Source organism: Mesocricetus auratus, unplaced genomic scaffold, assembly GCF_017639785.1.
Source record: "Mesocricetus auratus isolate SY011 unplaced genomic scaffold, BCM_Maur_2.0 Super-Scaffold_100013, whole genome shotgun sequence".
Taxonomy (NCBI): Eukaryota; Metazoa; Chordata; class Mammalia; order Rodentia; family Cricetidae; genus Mesocricetus; species Mesocricetus auratus.
In genome coordinates, this window is record NW_024429196.1 from 80,320,223 (window position 1) to 80,340,814 (window position 20,592).

General features: G+C 42.4%; 1 long non-coding RNA gene across 1 annotated transcript in view; it reads right to left on the reverse strand.

Moving 5' to 3' along the window:
- Nucleotides 1-20,365, reverse strand: part of LOC110342513 — a 30,159-nt gene extending 9,794 nt beyond the window's left edge. Inside the window, exons 1-2 of the long non-coding RNA XR_002384618.2 lie at nucleotides 20,231-20,365; nucleotides 13,694-13,799 (exon numbers count right to left, since the gene is read on the reverse strand). This is a non-coding gene — a long non-coding RNA (uncharacterized LOC110342513). The remainder of the gene's footprint in view (nucleotides 1-13,693; nucleotides 13,800-20,230) is intronic.
- Between the last annotated feature and the right edge of the window lie 227 nt (nucleotides 20,366-20,592).

Sequence of the window (20,592 nt, forward strand, 5' to 3'; positions counted from 1 at the left end):
AAGGAGAGGGGGTGTAAGAGCCAGAGGACCAGGATATCTGCTGGGAGAAAATGTCTCCTATGTACGACAGGAAGCCACACCCACGGCTTCCCAAACAAGACCCAGACAACGATGATAGCAGTCGACATGTCAACTTGGATGGCGGAACTTCACAAAGTCCCACGCCTAGATGAAAAAGAATAGGCAATTAACGGCTTCTGAGAGAGTCATTCTTCTCCAGGAACAAGATGTGTGATAGGTTATCCCACTCCAAGTTATCAGCCCTAAACATGTATGCATAAGAACACCACCAAGGGGATTTAGCTTGACATGTGCAGGGGTTTGGTTCAACTAAGTGGCTGGTGTCAGTACAAACTTTGGGAGTCTGGCCCTCAGTCATTTATTTTAGGCATATTTAAGCACACGGAACAATTTGGTGAAAACTTTCCTGGTGACTATTAACTCAATCTTATGGGAGAATAAAGCATACATATAAGCATACATATATCTTCTTGAGTTAAGCCAAGTAAATAATGGCGGTGACCATATTTATACTCTTTATAAAGTACATGTGACACTGTAATGAGTCTTTGTACTGTCAGCCCCCAAATAATGACATGGAGACTTATTATTAATTATGAGAGCTAGGCCATTAGCTTAGGTTTGTCCCACTAGTTCTTACAACTTAAATTAACCTGCCTTTATTAATCTATATTCTTCCATGTGGCTCAGTTACCTCTACTCTATACTGCATGTCTGACCTCATCAGTATCTCCCTGCTGTCTGGATGATGTAATCCACATGCCTTGACTCCTCATCCTCTTCCTCTCCTTCTCTCTTTTTCTCTCTCTCTTTCTCCCTCCCTCCCCCTCTCTCTCCAGAAATCCTGCCTAGCTATTGGTCATCCAGTTATCTATCACCCCAACCACAGCAATACATCTTCACACAGTGCATAAATATACCACGACAAGACACCTTCTATAAAGACGGGCTGTATAGACTGAGAAAAACAAGCTCACGATAAGGGTCTCAGGGAAGGTCCAATGTGGTTTTAGTCTCTCAGATAGGGCAAGGGTCACTAGGATAATCACTACATCCTTTCCCAGACTTCTGGGCAGATAACATGGTATACATCCCTTCATTTGAAGGAACAACCCTGTGTGTTTAACATGTCAGGGTCCCCTACTGCTTGTCTGTGAGCACAAGAACAACCGTGCCTCCTACATCTATATATGATGTATGATCATTCATGTATATACCTGTGTGTATGTGTGTGTGTGCAGTGTGTGTGATGTATGTATGTATACATGTGATCATAAATTTAAGAGGGAGTGGAAAAACAGAGAAGTTGGAGGCAGAGAGGTGGAGTAGAGATGGTACAAATGCAATATGTATGATTTTTTTTAAAGAATACACAATAATAGGAAGATGAGCTGTCAACTGAAATCAAACAGCAGTCATCTAGTGTAGGGTCCAAAGGTGGTTGAGACGACTCAGTTGACAGAGCAGTCTGATGAGAATTCTGAATTGATATTAAAACTATGCTTAAATTTTTAGAAGTTATTAACACTTGGAACAAACAAGGAACACACAAAACCACGCCAAAGAATTATAACTCGTGTGGAAGAGTCAGATGCGGCGGGGTTAAAGCTGAGGAATGTGACAGTGGAGGTCTCAAGTGGCTGGACAGGCTCCACGGTAGAAACAAACAAAACAGGGGGGTGGGCAGAGGGTGGTGCAGACCCCGGGAGAGACAAGACAGACGCCAACCCCACTTGTGGTCGATGAAACTGTACTGAGACCGACTCTCCTCACCTGTCTGGGCGATGAGAACACAAGCTGTGGGCTGTGGAGGTGCATGACGGTGAGGACACAGGGACTTCTCCCAGATGCTTCAGGCCTCTCAGAAAACACTGGGTGTTCACACATCCCTCCAATCCACATGCTTGCTGCTCAGCTATGTGATCCCACTTGTGACAATGTGACAATTTACTGTCTAAGTGTATACAGTGTTATTCCTGGCAACACTGTTGCCAGTCAAGGGAGAATAGGGAGGACCCCCCTCGAATGGACTGTGGGTAAATGATCTATGATGCATCCATATAATGGAAGGCTACAAATGCTGAAGTAAAAATAGCAACATCGGCACACAACATGGTGTCACTTGTAGTAAACAAGAAAGAGATCGCCACAGGAATTTGCAGGTATTTGTGTAAACATGAAGAGTCTCTGAAAGAACGGATGACAAGGGTGGGAGGGGGTGGAGAATTGGAGGGGGCGTGGTGTTCTGCCTGCTAATGTACTGTGTTTGTTGAGCCACATGGTGTCCATCAAAAGCAAAAAATAAACTACAGCCAAACACGTGTACATGAAAATGCATGTGCGCGCATGTACACACACACACACACACACACACACACACACACGATACAGAGAGACAGAGACAGACACAGAGAGAGGTGGGGGAGGGAGGGAAGGAAGACAAGAACACTGTCCTTTGTATCCAAACCCAGGGCTTTATCATAGTGGGTCCCTTAAAGTCTGGGAGAGGTAAACATACCCAGGGTTTCAGTTAACAAGGCTTACTTACTATCTGTCCCATAATAGAAAGAGGTTTAATGTCAGTGGGGATAGCATTTCATCTGGGTCCGTGTTAGACCCCTTGATGATCCCTATGAGGACACCAATCAGAATGGAAAGCATTTTACTGTGACCTAGGTTTAGAGCTTGAAGTCTGCCCCCCACAACACCCCAGGGGCTCCTGGCTGTTTTTAAAGAGTTCTTTTGGATTCGGCACTAGATCCGTTCCATCCGCTGCTGTCCTGCTCAAGCCCTTTCCTGTGAACGCGATGCAGTCAGCCAGCGCGACCTCCAGTCCTGCCTTCCAGACTCCAAGACTGACCTGTACCCATCCCACACACCCACCTCCACCCCAGACCTGGGCACCTGCCACACTGCGGATGCCTCCTTCCCTGTCTCAAGAATTTGGTTCTGGTTTTCCTTGGTGACCCTGGTTGTGGTCCATCTTCAGACTCCCCCTGGCTGTAGACACCAGGGCTGCCCCAGAAGGTCAAGCCTCTTTTCTGACATTCCCGAGTCTGGAGGCGCTGGGCCGTTCCTGCTGCTTTCTGACGAGGACCCACATGGCCCCGTGCAGCTGTTCCTGCCTGTAACTTTGGCTGACACCAGGACAGCTGCTGAGGGGCCCCCGAATCTCCTTCCATCTTTGCTCCGTTAGAACGTTTTCCCCCGACTTTGGAATCCAGGTGATTCCCCCTAATTGGCAAAAACAAAAGCCACTGGAATAAGGCAGAGGAAGGGCCATCCCATGCAGAGATCCCTGCGCTGGTCATTTAAAACAAAATCAATCTCTCTTCTTCCCTTCTCTGTCAGTGTTCTGAAATAATATTTGAAGTTCTGTTTGGTCTCTTTGGAGAAATGCCAGTGAATTGAGGCATACAGTGGGGCTATATTTCAAGCCCTGATTGTGCTCAGGATTTACGAAAAGTGATTCTGACTTAGGGGCAATTCACAGTACGGATTCAATAGCCTGCTGTGTGAGCTCTCTCTCTCTCATGGCTTTCTTCAAGGAAGCAAGGCTAGACTACACGCGGAGCTAGAACAGCCTCTTCTCTGCGAGTGGGCATTAGTCCAGAGTGTTTTCATTTCCATTTATCTAAAATTTTTAGGCTTATATATTTTATTTTATATGTGTGGGTGTGTTGCCAGCACATGTACATGATGAGCACCATGGACGTGCTTGGTGCCCACAGGGTCAGATGGTATCGGGTCACCTGGAACTAGGGTTTCGGATGCTTGTGAACTGCCCTGTGGGTGCTAGGGACTGAACCCCGGTCCTCCATAGGGGCAGCCTGTGCTCTTAACCACTGAGCTGTCTTTCCAGTCACCATCTTCATCTGATTTTTATTTATTCACAGTGAGACTGAGAATTTTAATTTTTTTTACTGTGAAAGTTTGAAAGAACACGCTCAAATCTCTGCTTTTCTGTTTTGCCATTAATCATATCATATACTTATTAAAAAAGAAAAACTCTCTCCATCATTTGTTATTAAAAAATTCTCTCCACCATTAATTAATCGAAAATTAAAGGAGGGGAGCTTGTCACTAAGGGCACTCCCCACCGCAGCCCAGCAGCCCTGTTTGTTCTGCTGAGTCTCTCCACTGTAGATTCTCTACTCAAGGAGACCCTGGCTGGATGCTCCACAGCACCTGCTATCTCCTGCTGGTTAAGCAGCATCCAGAGAGAATAGCCTGTGCACACCACACCCACTGCCTTCATAAGTGAGCTCACACTGTCTCAGGAGCAGGACATCTGCACAGTGGAAATGACCCTGTCTATTGCCTGGCCACTTAATAAAATTAACGCTTACCTTAAAAGTCACTGGTTAGTTGCGAACAACAATGAGTAGGACAAGAGCCTGTAAATTTAGTTAGAAAACAAACAAAACTCTTACCCCATTGTGGTTATGGATGAAATGTACTCTTTGGCTTAAAAGAACAAAAACGCCTGCTCCCCTGTTTCACCATTCTAGGTTGTATCCAATTATCGAAAATCAAAAACAAAACAAGATCTCTAACTTAATGCCCGGGTCCTTCTAACAGTCTCTAAAAAGCATCATGAACTTGACTGTGAGATAGTTCAGGAGGTAAAATGCTTGCCCTGAAACCACAGAGACCTGGGTTCAGATCCTCAGTACTCACGACAAAGGTCGGGCACTGGAACCCCAGCACTCGAGAGGCAGAGGCAGGTAGATCTCTGAGTTACAGGCTTCAAGTCAGCTCAAGCCAGCCAGGGCTACACAGTGAGACTCTGTCTCAAAAGAGAAAAAAAAGACTTTAATTTTTTGATACAGCCATTTCAAACTCTAGTTCTAAATGTATGTCTTAAAATGCTTAAGCACAGAGACCTCTCTACAGGAAGACCTAAGGGCTGTCTCCCACTGTCCTCAGTAGACTATGGCACCTAGTTTTAACTATATCCCAATTCTTCAAAGTCTTTTCCTAAAGACTAGCTGGCAAATACCCATTTCCAATGCAATTTTCCTACGGATTAATCAGAATTGTCACTTTAAATTCTTTTATAACAAATCAGGCTTAAAATTCTGGTAGCAAATATAACCACACACATGCCATCACACAACACAGACATGTGTCTATTCTGTCCCCTTGAACCTCAGACGGACCATCACTGCTTCAGCCGGAGGAATATCATAAAAGTAATACCGTCCGACCTCACACTCTGTCATGGGAGCCTTTTGACTTCTGTCCATGTGTCCGACAGGGATCTCAAGATGAACAAAACAGCTAAGGTCTGAGGAGGCCCCATAGTCAGTTCTCCTGCCTTGGAGGACAGTAGCGTAGAAAGGCCCAGGAGCCACAGAGCCAACGGAACAGACTCCAGGCTGAGTCCAAAGGCCTGGGACCCTGCACTGAAGGCAGCAGATGACCTGAGCCTCCTTACCAGGCCCTACGTGCACTGGCAGGTCCCTGCTCGCTCACACTGAGAAGTCTCTCTGTCAGCCCTCTCCCAGACACACTCAACAGTAATGCTCAGCTAGACACTGGGCATCAGCAGCCCAGCAACTTGGAAAAGTCAACCACCATAGCTGGATGTTCCCCTTGGAGATTGGCAGCCACCCTGCCTTCTTAGGACACACGCCTGCCTGTCTGACACACCGAGACACCGAAGAAACCCCAACAGTGCATCTGGGGAGAGAAGGGAAAAAAAAGATGCCTGGCCAGTCCTTGTCTAGACCCCAGTCCTGGAGTGGAGATGGTCAGGCAACTTCTGCCTCCCTCACTGTGGACAGAATGGGTAGGCAGAACATTCAGTGAGAGCATTTTAGCCTCTTGTCTGCACCCGGGCCACGGGGATAGCAAGTTCCCTTAAGCCCTTCACTTCGGTGGTGGTTTTATGATGCAATAGTTTTCTGTATGACAATTCTATGGAACTGACACATTTTTGAAGACTTTTTAAACAAGTTAGAAAAGTTTAGACCCAGGTTTTATTTCAAGAGCAGACACAAGCACTTCTTTACGACTTTTGCCATGGCAACAGTAAACACTCTCAAACACCATTCCCAGAATGCTCTTTTGCAGACAGAAGTATCTATTTAAGAAGCTCTGCTCTTAACTACCCATGGGTTTAAATGTCTCTTTTTCTAATGGAGCAGAATGAGTACATTTCCCCCCTCCCAAAAAATGTCTTCTAAGTGACATACTACTAGCCATGTCTGTCACCACAGAAAGCTCATTTTCTTTTTGCTTTTTTTTAAATTGAGAAATAGTCATAGAAAAAATACGCAGAGCCTTTGAATCCCCCACATGGATCCTTCACTGTTTTCATTTTACCACACTGGCATTATCTTTCTCTCTAAATATGTACACATACCGCTGTTTATTAGCTGTCTGCTCCTCCATGTCTAAACAGTTCAGGGTACATTCCTTTGCAAACTCACAGGGCAATGGTCAATACCAGTACTTTGCACCAAGGGGCACTGCCCTCAACTGATAAACTTAGTCGGAAATTTGCCGGTCATTCCAATAATCCTTTTACAGAAGAGTAATCTCCACCCAGGCAGTAATCTAGAGCCACATTTAACTGGTAAGCCTCTTCTGTGCCCTTTGATCTGGGACAGTTCCTTAGTCTGAGTCTGTCTCCCCTAACTGTGATACATTTTAAAGTTCAAGCAATTTGGCTTTGCTTTTTTGTTGTTACAACTGGGACCCCTTGCTTTTTTGACAAGAGGCTAAAAGGGGTTCTGTGTCCTTTGCAAGTGTCTTAGCCAGAGGTGCCCACTGTTATTTTGTTTCCTTAGTGATTGCGCTAACTTAATTATGTGGCTAAAGGGACAGCTGTTACATTTCTCTGCTGTGAATTTCCAGTGTTTTCCTTTTTGTGATTAATAATATTTGGGAGGGCAGTTTAGGATTATCTCAGTATTTCATTTCTTGTAAAATACTGGCCTATAGTTTTAGTGTCTTTTGTCCATTTTTTTTAACCTTGTACTGCTGTGGAATAATCCTCTTGTCACTGTCAAGATCTGTCACTCAAATTGGTTTAATAAAACAATGATTGTCCAATAGTCAGGCAGGACCACAGAGTTAGAATAAGGACAATGGGAAGAAGAAGGGCAGACTCAGGAGTCACCAGCCAGATGGAGAATGAGTCAGACATACAAAATGGGACAGAGGTAAAGGCCACAAGCCTCGGGGCATCACATGGATTAACAGAAATGGGTTAAGTTGTAAGAGTTAGTTAGTAATAAGCCCGAGCTATCAGCTGCGAATTTACCATTAGTATAAGCCTGTGTGGTAATTTGGGAAGTAGCTGCTGGGTATTTGGGAACAGGTGGGCAGGAGAGAAACATTCAGTTACATTGTATCATTTTTACTGAGATGATTGCTAAAAAATGGTAGACCAGTTATGCTCAAGATGAGAGATGGCAAAGCAGATAAAATGCTTGCTAAACAAGTGTGAGGACAGGGGTTCAGATAACAAGAACCCACATAAAGCCTGGTGCAACAGTGAGCATCTGTGATTCACCAGGTAGAATCAGAGGCAGGAGAGTACCTAGAAGCTAATGAGCTAGCTAGCCTGGCATAACAATGGTGGACAAGTACAGACATGGCCTCAACAGGAGAAAAGCAGGGAACAGAAACCTGAGACTGCCCACTGACCTCTGCAAGTGCATCTGCGTTAGGCTAGGGGTGTAGCTCAACGGTACAGTGCATGCCCAGGCCAGGCCCTGGGTTTAATCCCCAGTACCATTCAGAAAAAGACCCACATAAAACTTGCCTGTACATGCACAAAATAAACCTAGATAGCTCTTAAATATTTTAAAGTATCCATATAAATATATTTAAATCATATGCCAAAATATTAATGTAACCTTAAAATATTTTAGAATACAGTAGACATATTAAATATATCTTTAAAGAATCAAACACATCTTTTAAATATAAGCATATTAAGAATATTTTGCAATGTAAATCTCCTCTACTTTGTTTATCTCGGTGAATTCTTCTCCATCTTTAGCAATACTTTCTAACCATTCTCCTACTGCATCCACTCACAAAGTTTATCAACTTTTTTCAAATTGCTGTGGTGCAAAAGTTTGGCTCTCACAGTATGAAAAAGATTTTGTTTGTTTTGTTTTTAGCTACTAAGTAAAATGTTTCAGAATAGACTTTTAAATACTTATTAAACAGGAATTTTTTAGATGTAATGAGCCAGCATTGACTTGAATATTCCTAAGCATTTCTAGAGAACTTTATCTTCATGCTCTGTTTGGTAAATATGTTATTCTCCTTTTTGGTGCAAGTGGCTTCACTAGTCATTTTAAGGCCAACCTTGTAAGTGGTGCTACCTGCTCGCGTTAGTGCATGGAAATGACCTTTCAATACCTTCCTGATAATATTCATGCTTTCTGGATTGTTTTGTGAAAACTTGTATTTGTGATTTTTTTCCACTGTGTACACACTTTTTCTTCATCGTCTGTGGTAGTTCCCATCCATAAAGTCCTTACATGACTTAGTGCATAATGAACCATCATTCTTGGGGGTAATTCAGAGTTCATTCCCGGTGAGTGTTTTGTTGATGTGTTTTTCCACTTCCACAGGACTGGTCCCATTGTTTTCTAACACATCCTTCCCTCAAGGTTCAACCCAGCCTCCTGGAAGTTGAGCTTAATAGCTATGGTGTAGCATTGCAGCACAGCAAGCAACATTGTCTCCAACAAAAATGTGGAAAATACAGCCAAAGGCTCCAGGAAAAAGATACTCACTTGGGTATATCATTTTGTTTGCTTGACTCTGGCTGGTAACACATAAGCCAGATACCTAAATACGCCACTGCTTCACATAAGAGAGAAAGCTTGGGAGAGAAGAGAGAGAGAGAGAGAGAGAGAGAGAGAGAGAGAGAGAGAGAGAGACTGCAGACAAGCAGTCCCACTGAAATGCTGAACAGAAAGGAAAACTCCTGGGGCTCAGACAAGCTGGCAATAATCTGCCTCCTCTAGCCCAAGGGAAAAATATCCCAAGTCCCAATTGACAGCCTGATTTGATGCCCAGGATCTACGTGGTAAAAGGAGAGAATCAACTCCCACAGCTTGTTGTCAGATGGCAAGACAAATCACATGCACTCATGCATACATACACATTACATACTTGCACACACATTACCCACACACACATCACACGCACACACTAAAATACATTTTAAAAACTTAAAAGATTCTTAGTCTTATTTTTTTAAAGGAATATTTACAGGAAGACAAAAATTTCCAAGACCTAATCAAGTGGACTTTCAACATCTAACAACCAATTTTTTAAAAAAAAACTGCCAATAGAACAAAGAGACAAGAAATTATAGTATACAATAAGGAGAAAACCTAGTCCGTTACAAACAACCTGATGATAACAAGTAAATTAAGGTTAAGCTGTTCATTTTAAAAAAGATAGGAAATGGGACTTGGAGCGATGACTCAGCAGCTAAGCGCTCTGGCTACAGAGGCAGGCAGATCTCTGCATTCATTCGTGGCCAGCCTGGACCACAGAATAAGTTCCAGGACAACAAGGGCTATACAGAGAAACTCTGTCTTGGCACCCCCACCCCCACCTCCCACCACCAAAAAGAGCTCTGGATGCTCTTGCAGAGGACCCAGGTTGGTTCCCAGCAGCATATAGTGTCTCACAACCATCCATATCTCTAGCTCTAGGGGATCTGGTGCCCTCTTATGACCTCCACAGGTACTGCACAATATGGTACATATACATGCATGCAGGCGAACACTCTTATAAAAAAGTAAGTCTCAAAGAACCAAGAAATGACCAAAATTCTTAGTGTAGACATAGAAAATGCAACAAAGAGCACATTCCAACATCTAAGGATAAAAAACTACAATTCCCAACCTAAAAAAATAATAAACCACAAAAGTAAGAAAAAAATATCAAATTGACCAAGCCCACACTACAACAGGGAAGAATGAATATCTGGAGAAGATCAGTAGCTTGCCAGTGAGCATAGAGCAAGCTCACTCATAAATGGAATTGCTGGAAATAAAGGAGGGCAGGAAAAAAAGCTGAAAAGTTTCTGTGTGTAACATGAAATACAAACATAAATTTCAAGCGATCCCCCAGTAAAAAAACAACAAAAAAAAACCCACTGTTATCAAATTTCTTTAAATCAATAAAATAGATGAGATCAGGTGTGTTCATGTGGTCTGGTCAATAACATCAAATAAAATGTTTTCCAGACTGGGCAGGGCAGTTGCACCTGTGGGTTCACGGTGATTGTGGCAGCATTGCATGAAACCTGCACAAGCTTCACCCAGACACAATCCGAGCAGAGAAAGGAGGAGCTGGGCACAGAATCCCACCCTAGCTGAGGACGCATTGGCGTTGGGTGGTTGCTGGGAGAAGGAGAGTTGGCTTTCTTCAGTGATGTGGCCTATGGTAGGTCCTCACCTGGGCAACTCTCGCTCCCAAGACTAGCTGGGCAAAAAAACTGGGAAAGAAGACAAAAGGAAATCTCAAAGTCGGATGAGGAAGGAAATGTGTTTGGAAAGGGTGGTGATGGGAGAAGGTAAGAGTGAATATGTTCACAATGCATAAAGTTCTCAAAGAATCAATAAAAATATGTTTTTTAAAAAATGTATCAATGAAACAGAGCATATCTTAAAGACAGGCAGACATGAAGCTCAGCAGTGAATTTCCATCCACAGAAGGCAAAAGATGGGAACAAAACATTGTTAAAGAGCTATAGATAATAGTCATCAGGCCAGAAATGTACACTTAAGAAAATATGCTCTAAACAAAGGCAAAATTAGGTCTTTTTCAGAAATACCACAGCTAAAACCTGCATACAGAAAGGCACTGAGCAAAATAATGTCCCGAAGAAACCATGAAAGGAAATTACAAAAAAAGGTAACCACATGAGTAACCAGTCCTCATTATTTAATTTGTTTTAGAATACAGCTATACCAGGCAGTGGTGGGGCACACCTTTAATCCCAGCACTAGGGAGACAGGAACACATGAACTCTGTGAGTTTGAGACCAGCCTGATCTACAAAGTGAGTTCCAGGATAGCCAGAGCTCTTACACAGAGAAACCCTGTCAAAACCACAACAGCAAAAAACACAACTGGATACTCAAAGAAGAATGAAGATGATAACATAAATGTGAGGTTTAGAACACACTTAAAGCATCTAGCAATTATCATGAAGGATGGGAAGGGCAGGATATGAACAAGCAGATACAGCCCTGTGACACTAGATTCCACATGGCGCGACATCTCCTGGAGATAGATCAGGACCCATCACAGTTGTATGCTTACAACTCTCAAGCAATAAAACCACGTGACTCAGAGCAAGAGACGATGTGGCTCATTGTGCCCACCTTAATGTTTGGACATGGCTGATTGATGACATGGAGAGGCTAACACCATTGGAAGAATAAATCCAGTGTTCCCATGTCCTGAGGGTGGGGACATTCTTACCCAAGAGGTCACTGGGAAGGTGTGGGTGTCTATCAGGAAGCAGAAGGAAGTGTGGGGAAGCCTAGATTGGAGCCTCTATGGCAACCTGATTCATCAGAGCTGGGAGGTGACACAGGTTGGGATAAACTGAGTCAGACCATCTGGTTCTGGTAAACAGTGATTGCTTCTAGCTGTCTGGTACTTGGAGCTGGGTGGTGTGGGAAGGAAATCTTGAATGATGAGCGTGAGTTTGACGAAGGAGTTGACTAGAGAGACAGACTCAGGATTTGTTGTTTTGGTTATGAAATGAAGGTTCATCAACAAGATGTCTCTAGGGTTACCCAGCCCTGGTTGGATCCTTTCTCTAACCATAAAAATGTCACAAAATATAAGAAATAAAAATCACAGTCAATATGAGAAACACAAAAACAGAGACTACATGAAACAATTACAAAACAACAGGTTTTATCTTAATACTCATAGATTTAGGCCCAAATATATCAGTACTAGTACAAACTGTAATAGTCTAAGCAACATATTTAAAACCTAGAGGTTCTCAGAATGGAAAAAAAACATAAAACCCCCATGTAAAATAACCTATTGTCATAAAGCCTACATTGGAAGTAAGGACATCAGGCTGGTGCAAGATGATTCAGCTGGTAAAGGCACTTGCTGCCCAGACTGATGACCTGAATTTGGTCCCCAGAACCCACATGGCAGAAGGAAGGAGGCTACTCCTGAAAGTGTTCCTCAGACTTCCATACATGAGAGGTGGCATGTGGATACACACACACACACACACACACACATCCATACATGTATGCACATATACACATATACACACACAGACCATGAACACACATACATACATGCACATACACACATATACACACACAGACCATGCACATACATACGCATATGCATATACACACAAATAAATAATTTAGGGTAATTTTTAAATTGAAAAGGAAATGAAAACAAATGACTAAGTGTAATATATCTGAGAAACATATGCTAGGATCATAGTCAGAAGAAATACATTTTAAGACTCAAGTCCACCCAGAATTTTCTCTGACAATGATGGAGGTGAACAGGAAAACCAGACTAAACTACTAGAGGCCACATGTCACTGAATAACTTATTGCACTAGAGGAAATAAAGAGAGGAACCGAACAATATTTTAAGTTAGTGAGAATAAAGGCACAGCAAACTGAAATATATCTGATAATGGCGAAAAACACTGGAAAAAATTTACAGCCTGTGTTTTAAAAATGACCTCAACTTCTACCTTCCTTATGCAGCTATTAAAACATAGTGTCATTCACAAAACCAGAAAGAGGAAGAATATTCTCCATTGTGCTGTGATAAACAGCATGGCTAAGAGCAATTTGGGGAGAAAAAAAATATTTGCTTGGCTTTACACTCCCATGTCCCAGCGCATCCGTGGGGGAAGTCATGGTGGGAACAGACGAACACTGTTCTCTAGCTTCTTCCCCACGGCTTGCTCAGCTACTTTTCTTACCCTGAACCACCTGCCCCAGGATGGGACCGCCCACAGCAGGCTGGGCCCACCTACATCAATCGTTAATCAAGAAAATTCCCCACAGTCTTGCCTACAGGCCAATTTGATGCAGGCTGAGGCTCCCTCCTCCTAAGTGATCCTTAGGTTGTGTTACGTTGACAAAATGACCCTCACAAGTCTGATATTGAAATAATTAAAAAAAATACGACCAAAAAAACAACAATCAAAGAATAATACAGAAAAGCTAATGCATTGTGAGTGAGTGGAAGCTCATGTGTGGGGTGGTGTGTGCATAAGGCTGTGCTCACAACTCAGAAAAGTAAACTTGCTGTTGGACTTTCTTTTGGTACCCACCAGCCCCATGTAATGACACAGAGACTTATCATTAATTATGAAAGCTTCGGCGTTTAGCTTAGGTTTTTTCCCAAATCGCTCTTACAACTCAAATCGACCTGTTTCTATTAATCTACATTCTGCCACGCTGCCTATTACCTCTCCTCCATTTTATATGCCCCACTCTGGTGTAGTCCTCCCGCCAGCCGCCTGGGTCCCTTTGCCGCTTTAGCCCCCAAATAACACACGAGATGCTATATTAATTATGAAGCTGTTGCCCGTTTGCTATGGTTCCTAATTGGCTAGCTCTGACTTAATCATTAACTCATAGTTACTAATATATATTTTTATAAGGACTTACCTTTCCAAGAACAGCCAGGCTTGCGTTCTCTCCTCCAGGGCGACGACTCCCTTCACTACATTTCCCAGAATCCTCATAGACTCCTAGTCACACCTGTCTTCCTTCCCTATTGGGCAACAGTGCTTTATTTACATAGACACAGAAGGATTTCCCCCATCACCACTCCCTCCCTCCGTGTCTCGCTGGCATCTTTCACCTCTCTTCTTCCCAGAGTTCCTTTCTCTCCCTGAAATCCTGCCTATTATCTTCTGCCTACCTAGTGGCCATTCAGCTCTTTATTAAACCAATCAGGTGCTTTGGGCAGGTGAGGCAAAAAAAAAAAAAAAAAAAAAGAAAAAGAAAAAAAAAGTTGATGAATCTTCACAAAATGTACACAAATATCCAGCAACATAAACTTAAAAAGACGAACCACTTAATCATCTCAAGTGATGTAAGGCCACATACATCCCTTCTGAGAGCTGAACGTTGTCAACTTGATAAGAAAAAAAAATCTGCTTTAAGCCTACAGTTCACAACTTAGTTATAAAAGACTACATGCATTTACCCTAAAACTGGGAGCCAGGAAAGGAGATGTGGTCTCACCTCTTCTATCTAGCACTGTAGTAAGGGAGAGAGTCAAACAGGGAGAAAGAAAGATGTCCAGATTGAAGAGAAACAATGGTGCCTTTGGTATTGTAGACAAGACACTGTCTCTGAAGAAAACTCCACTGACTCTACACGTGAAGGCAACCTGGACTAATTAACACATGCAGCAAAGAGGCAGGATGGGAAATCCATGCGTAAAGAACCAATGAAAATTTTCTAAACAACATGACGCGGACATTTCTGAAACACCGTTGCAGTGGTATCGAGACAGTTGACTCCACGGTGATACATGAGATGAAAGAAATGAGTCACAAAGTGACAAGCATCACCGAAACCGGCCGAGGAAGAGCCACGGAGTCCACGCAGCGGGCTCTAACGCTGCCGAGACGTGGTTCTCCCCAAATCCAAGCAGCCACTTCCATAAAAGCCTACGCACTCTCAACCCAGCGTGCAAATGCAATCCACCTAGGACAGCGTCGGCAGCATCGGAGAAAGGAGTAAGGCTGAAGGATGTATGGTCCTTGACTTACGTACGATAGAACTGCGGTAATCAAAATGGCGTGCGCGGCCTTCCTGCACTGGCAGATAAGGACGGTAAAGGAAGAGCAGGGAGATTGGAATGAGACCCCCACGTCCTCAGAACACTGAAATTTGGTGGGAAATGTTCGTCTTTTGAGTACACAGGTCTGTGAGAGCTCTCTACCATGTCCATAAGATGAACATTAATCTCCACTTTGGACCATACACAAATGTTAACCAGGATAGATTATAAATTATACAAAACATGAAAGTATAAACCTTCTAGAAGAAAATCTTATTAGTCACACAAAATCTTAGATACAACAAATGAGGGTATGATGTATCAAATAATGTCTCTCCCCCATTTTTTTTAATCATAAAAGCCCTTTCTCAACAGCCTATAGAGATCTTAGGAGGTTGCAGAAAGGAATTCAAGCGGGAAATGATATCCAGAGGAAGAAAGCCAGAGGGATGTGTTCTGAATAAGCAGATGAAGACACAGCAGGTAGATGGGGAAGAGAGATGATGCCACATAAAACTGTAGCAAGGGCACTGACATAATGTTTGGCTCTGAATAAGTGACCTTCCTCAATAGCCAAAGAACAGTCATCCTTTATTTAAATGAGCATAGTACAATTACCTAATGCCTCCCCTACCGAAGTCCACTTAATTCTTTCAATACCCTCCTGAAGTAGACATTTGGGTTCTAATTATAGACACAAGTAACACACTTCACAGAGGAAAGAGATGTGTTCAAGTGGGACCAAGCATGGCTGACTTGAAAAGCAGTTGCTCTGAGACATTCTAATTCTAGGATGGGGCTGTGTCCATAACAAACTGACCAGTAATGAACCATGGGTTCATCTGTATCCACTGAAAGAACTATTGTCTCTCTCTCTAAAAAAAAAAAAACATTTGTGGAACCAGGGAAGATATTGTTAGAGGCTGGAACCAAGCTAAAGAAATTGAATCTCTTGGCTTGTAGAATTTATTTATTGAAAACAAAATGAAAAAAAATCTAACACTAAAACTTAAGGTTTTCAACTCCACTTAAATAAACAAAAATCTCACTTGTATCATCCATATAACAATATCATCCATGGACTTGGTCTCAGAGCATGGTAAGTATGAATAAATAATGGTGTGATGAGTTACTTCTATAAACACAAGTCTTCCACAACTGCCTTCTATAAATTGTCAGCGCTTTACAAACCCTGGGGCTGAAATCTTTTCTGTGACCTCGGATGCAGTCCTTCATTAGCGGCCAAGCACCAGAATGTGTTGTTTTCATTTAGATGGTCTGGGCGCTAGCTTTGTCCTCTTCTCGTCACTAACATTCATCTCTCTGAATCATTCACTTCTCTTTGAACTTGGAAAGCAGGAACTCGATAGCACACAGAATTTAAATCAACTAAAACAGAGATCCAGACAGAACCAAGAAATCCGGGACCTCACCATAGCTCTGTGATCTCAATAATTTCAACACTGACTCGGACTTTCCTGGGAGCCCAAGTGTGTTTCCCTACATTGGCTGATATCACTCTGCTTTCTAGAGAGGAGAAATGAAAGCAAGCCAGACAAGGCTGTCAGCAAAAATCAATACGACTCAAATTCTTACATTAGAAGTTAAACGTTTGAACTAGATTTGCAAAGATTTCTAACCTGAGCAACGACGACTGATCAATGTTTAGCATGCTCGCATCTTGATTTTTCCATTTAAATAAATTGTCTAAGTTTGTAATGTTATGTGGCATTCAAATCTCCTTTTAAAGAAATAACTGGTTCCATTCTAATAGTTAAATGTTTTTTGTAGTATCCTCCCTTGTTGTGAATGAAGTATTTCTGTTTCCCAAAATTCGCATGTTGCAAATGTGATGAGGAATTTGAGGTAAGTGACTATGTTTAGATGTTGTCATGTTGGTGGAGGTCACATGATGGAATTAGAGTCCTTATAAGATGAGCATGGGAACATGCATATACATGTATGCACATGACACATGCACATATATACACACATGACACATGCACACAGACATACACTACACACACACACACACACACACACACACAGAGTATAACTAGTTTAATGAAAACCCAAACCAAGGTACTCAGAGGTCACCATGAACTACCCCCATACCCTGATATATCATGTATGTTGCAAGAAACTGGCTCTGTGAAGGCCAGAACTGGACTCCTATTAACCACCTACATGACAGCATAAGAGAAAGTCCCAGACTCCAGAAACCAGTGGGGCCTGGGGGAAGAAATCAAAGGGCGACTTTATTCCCTAAGCCAGAAGGAAATGAACTTTCTACCCTGGATCTGAGACTCTGGTGGCCCTGGGCCAGGAGCCTATTTCCTAACTGAAGTGTCTTTGATATTGCCAGAATTCTTTATTATGCGATAAATGAAACAAGGCAAAATGCACATGTAAAGAGTCCTAGACAGACGTGCTTGTTATTAGCATGAATGCATGAAGTCTTTCCTCACTGAGATTAGATTGGTTTGTCATCCTTCATCTCCAGCCTGCTATACACAGATTCCTAAAAGACAGTTGTCCCAAATGGGAAAGAAATGGGAACCGTCAAAGCTGAAAAGGCCAGCATGCATTCTAAAATTAGTAACGACAAGAGCATCTTCAGAAGACCAATAATTTACACAGAGTTCTCATTGAATGTGGGCTGGAAATCTAAATGGTTTTTCAATTTCATTAAGCTAGTTACACAGTATTTATATAAGCATGTATACATGTGTGGCATACATACACGTATATGCATGTTCCCAGGCACATGGCATATGTACACTTGCAGGTGCATGTGTGTGTGTGTGTATGCATGTACATATACATATATGCATGTATATATGTGTGTGTATGTATGTATGCATGTATGCATGTGTGTGTGTGTGTGTGTGCATGTGAAGGCCAGAAGCCTATGTCTGATGCCTTCCTTAATTGTCCTATACCTTATGTACTGAAGCAGGGTCTCTCAACTGAACCAAGAGTGTGCTGATTTTTGATCATATAAATACCCAGCTTGTTGCAGGATTCTCACTTCTGAGCGCTGGGATTATAGGCAGGCTACCTCACTCAACCAGCATTGACGGGTGCTAGGGGACTAAACTAAGGCCTCCATGCTTGTACGGCAAGTACTACACCCTTACCCCAATCTCCACACACACACCCCCACTTTATCAGTACATTTCAAAGAGTCACTGCTGATCTGTCTGTGGAAAGAGAAAAGTGGTGACAATGTTAGGATGTAAGTTAGGATAAGAACTTGCTCCCTTTTAAACTTTTTACAAACTTTATTATTTTAAAAAAATCTTGCAAAGAATAAATGAAAGCATCACACACCTAAATTAACCAGACCCAAAGTCTATACACTCAATGAACTTCTGTAGAGTTAGCACCGGCAGTTAGAAGGGAAATCATGGAATTCCACATATTTACCCTTCGGTATTGAGTATATTTTGTGCATTTGTTGACCATCAGGACAAAAGCACCTATGACAAAATCAGAAGTGTGCAAACTGTTAACTTGACATCCTCTTTCACGACTTGTACCCATTACCCACACTCAGTCCTCCCTCACCCTGTCACATTATCAGCTGATCATTCTGAATTGATAGAATGGCTCTTTGACTTTTTTAAGTCACACTTTGTCAACAGCATTTTTTCTAAGTTCTTTTTGTATAATTGTGCTTTTGACCTTTAATAATAGCAATGGCTATTCTTGGCTATCAACTGGACTGCATCTTAAATTAACTAAAACCCAAATGACCGAGTACACCTATGAGGGATTTTTCTCTTAAGTAAATCATTTGAAGTGGGAATTCTAATCTAGATCTTTAGAGACAGGAAGATAAACCTTTATTCTGGGCCACACCTTCTGCTGGCAGCCTACATAATAAAGGACATGGAAGAAGGAAACTTAGGCTCTTCAGCTGCTTGCTCTCACTCTTGTTGAATCCATTCACATTAGAGCCTACTTTTTGAAATTCTGGTGTATACTGAAGACCAGCTAAGACATCCAGCCTTGTGAACTGAACACTTATTGTATTCTTAGACCTTCTGTTTGTTGGCAGCCATTGTTGGACTAGCTTGACCACAGCCTGTAACTCTTTCTACCAAATCCCTAGATAGATGATAGATAGATAATAGATAGATAGATGATAACAAATAGATATAGATAGATGATAGATAGATGATAGATAGACAGATAGATATAGATAGATGATAGATAGACAATAGATAGATAGATAATAGATAGATAGATAATAACAAATAGATATAGATAGATGATAGATAGATAATAGATAGATAGATGATAACAAATAGATATAGATAGATGATAGATAGATAATAGATAGATAGATGATAGATAGACAGATAGATATAGATAGATGATAGATAGATAGACAATAGATAGATAGATAGATAGATAGATAGATAGATAGATAGATGGATAGATAGATACTCATTCTATAACTTCTGTTCCTCTCAGGAACCCTAGTCAATAATATTCCCCTTGTCCAACCAGTCCTCAAATGCTCAGAAAGCATCATCACAGCTGTAAGACAGAAAGGAAGAAGCACATGGGGAAGGAAACTTTTACTCTGACAAAATGAAAGGAAGTCCTCACTGAAGAGGGTGAGCAGGAAGCCGAGGATATATGAAGGCAAACTTTGATGAGGATGCTACCTGGTCCCTGCGAATCAGAGGCTTTGGCTCAAAGGAAGAGGCTGACACCAAGGAACTCAGGTCGACTAACGGAAGTCTGCACAGGCTCCCTGTGGTCCTGTGGGGACCACTGGTGCACAGGCACAGCTAGCTAGCAAGAGCAAGATGTACAGACTGTGGCCTTGGAGGGGTGTTCCCACCCGACGGCTTCTACAAGTGATGCAGCTGATATATAAACAAGAAAAAGTCAGCTTAGTCACCCAGGATACCCTCCATGGTGGTAGCAAAGATCTTGAGGAAACTAGATTGTATTATAGGTTTGGCAAGACCTTGTCATTCCCAAAACACTTCAGAGAGAGGAGCATAAGCTGTCATTTTTATTTCTGTTAAAAAATACTTTCCATGAGCAATTTCCAGGCACAAAGGTTTATTTGGGCTCATGGCTTTGAGGCTCGAGTCCACATTCAGCTACTGACTTAGGACCCTGGGAAGGACAGAAACATCACTACAGACATGTCAACAGATTGTTCTTACCTTGTGGTGACCAGAAAGCAGAGAGAAACATAAACAGACCTGGGGCAAGTTAATAGCCACCAAGAAAATGTCCGTCCCTAGGGACCTACTTCCTCCAACCATATCTTATCTGTCAGCACTGCCATCATGCCAGGGACACACCAAGGAATGAACCTGCCTATTAGATCTATGTCCTCAGGATTCAGTTACTTCTCTACAAACAGCAACTGCAGACCAAACCTTCTCATAAAAATGCTCTGAGAGGATACTTCACATCCAAGGCCAACTGGATCAGTAGTTACGCTCCCGAGATCACTGGTCACCCATCCATGAAGACATAAAGGAGCACACCAGACGCCACTCCTGTGCACAGCAGCTGCCCAGGACCACACCCAGTTGAGGCGATGACATCATCTACCCACCCTCTGTTTCCTGTGCTTTAGAAACATGGGAGGAGCCAGAAGACAGCATGTAGACTCTTCTCCCAGGAGGCAGAGGAGGCAGGAGGGAAGAGCAGTTCTGAGACACGTTAACCTTGGGTTGAACTTGAGTTGTAACAGCAGAGACTTCTACTTTCAATTTCAGAAAGTTTATATTGGCCA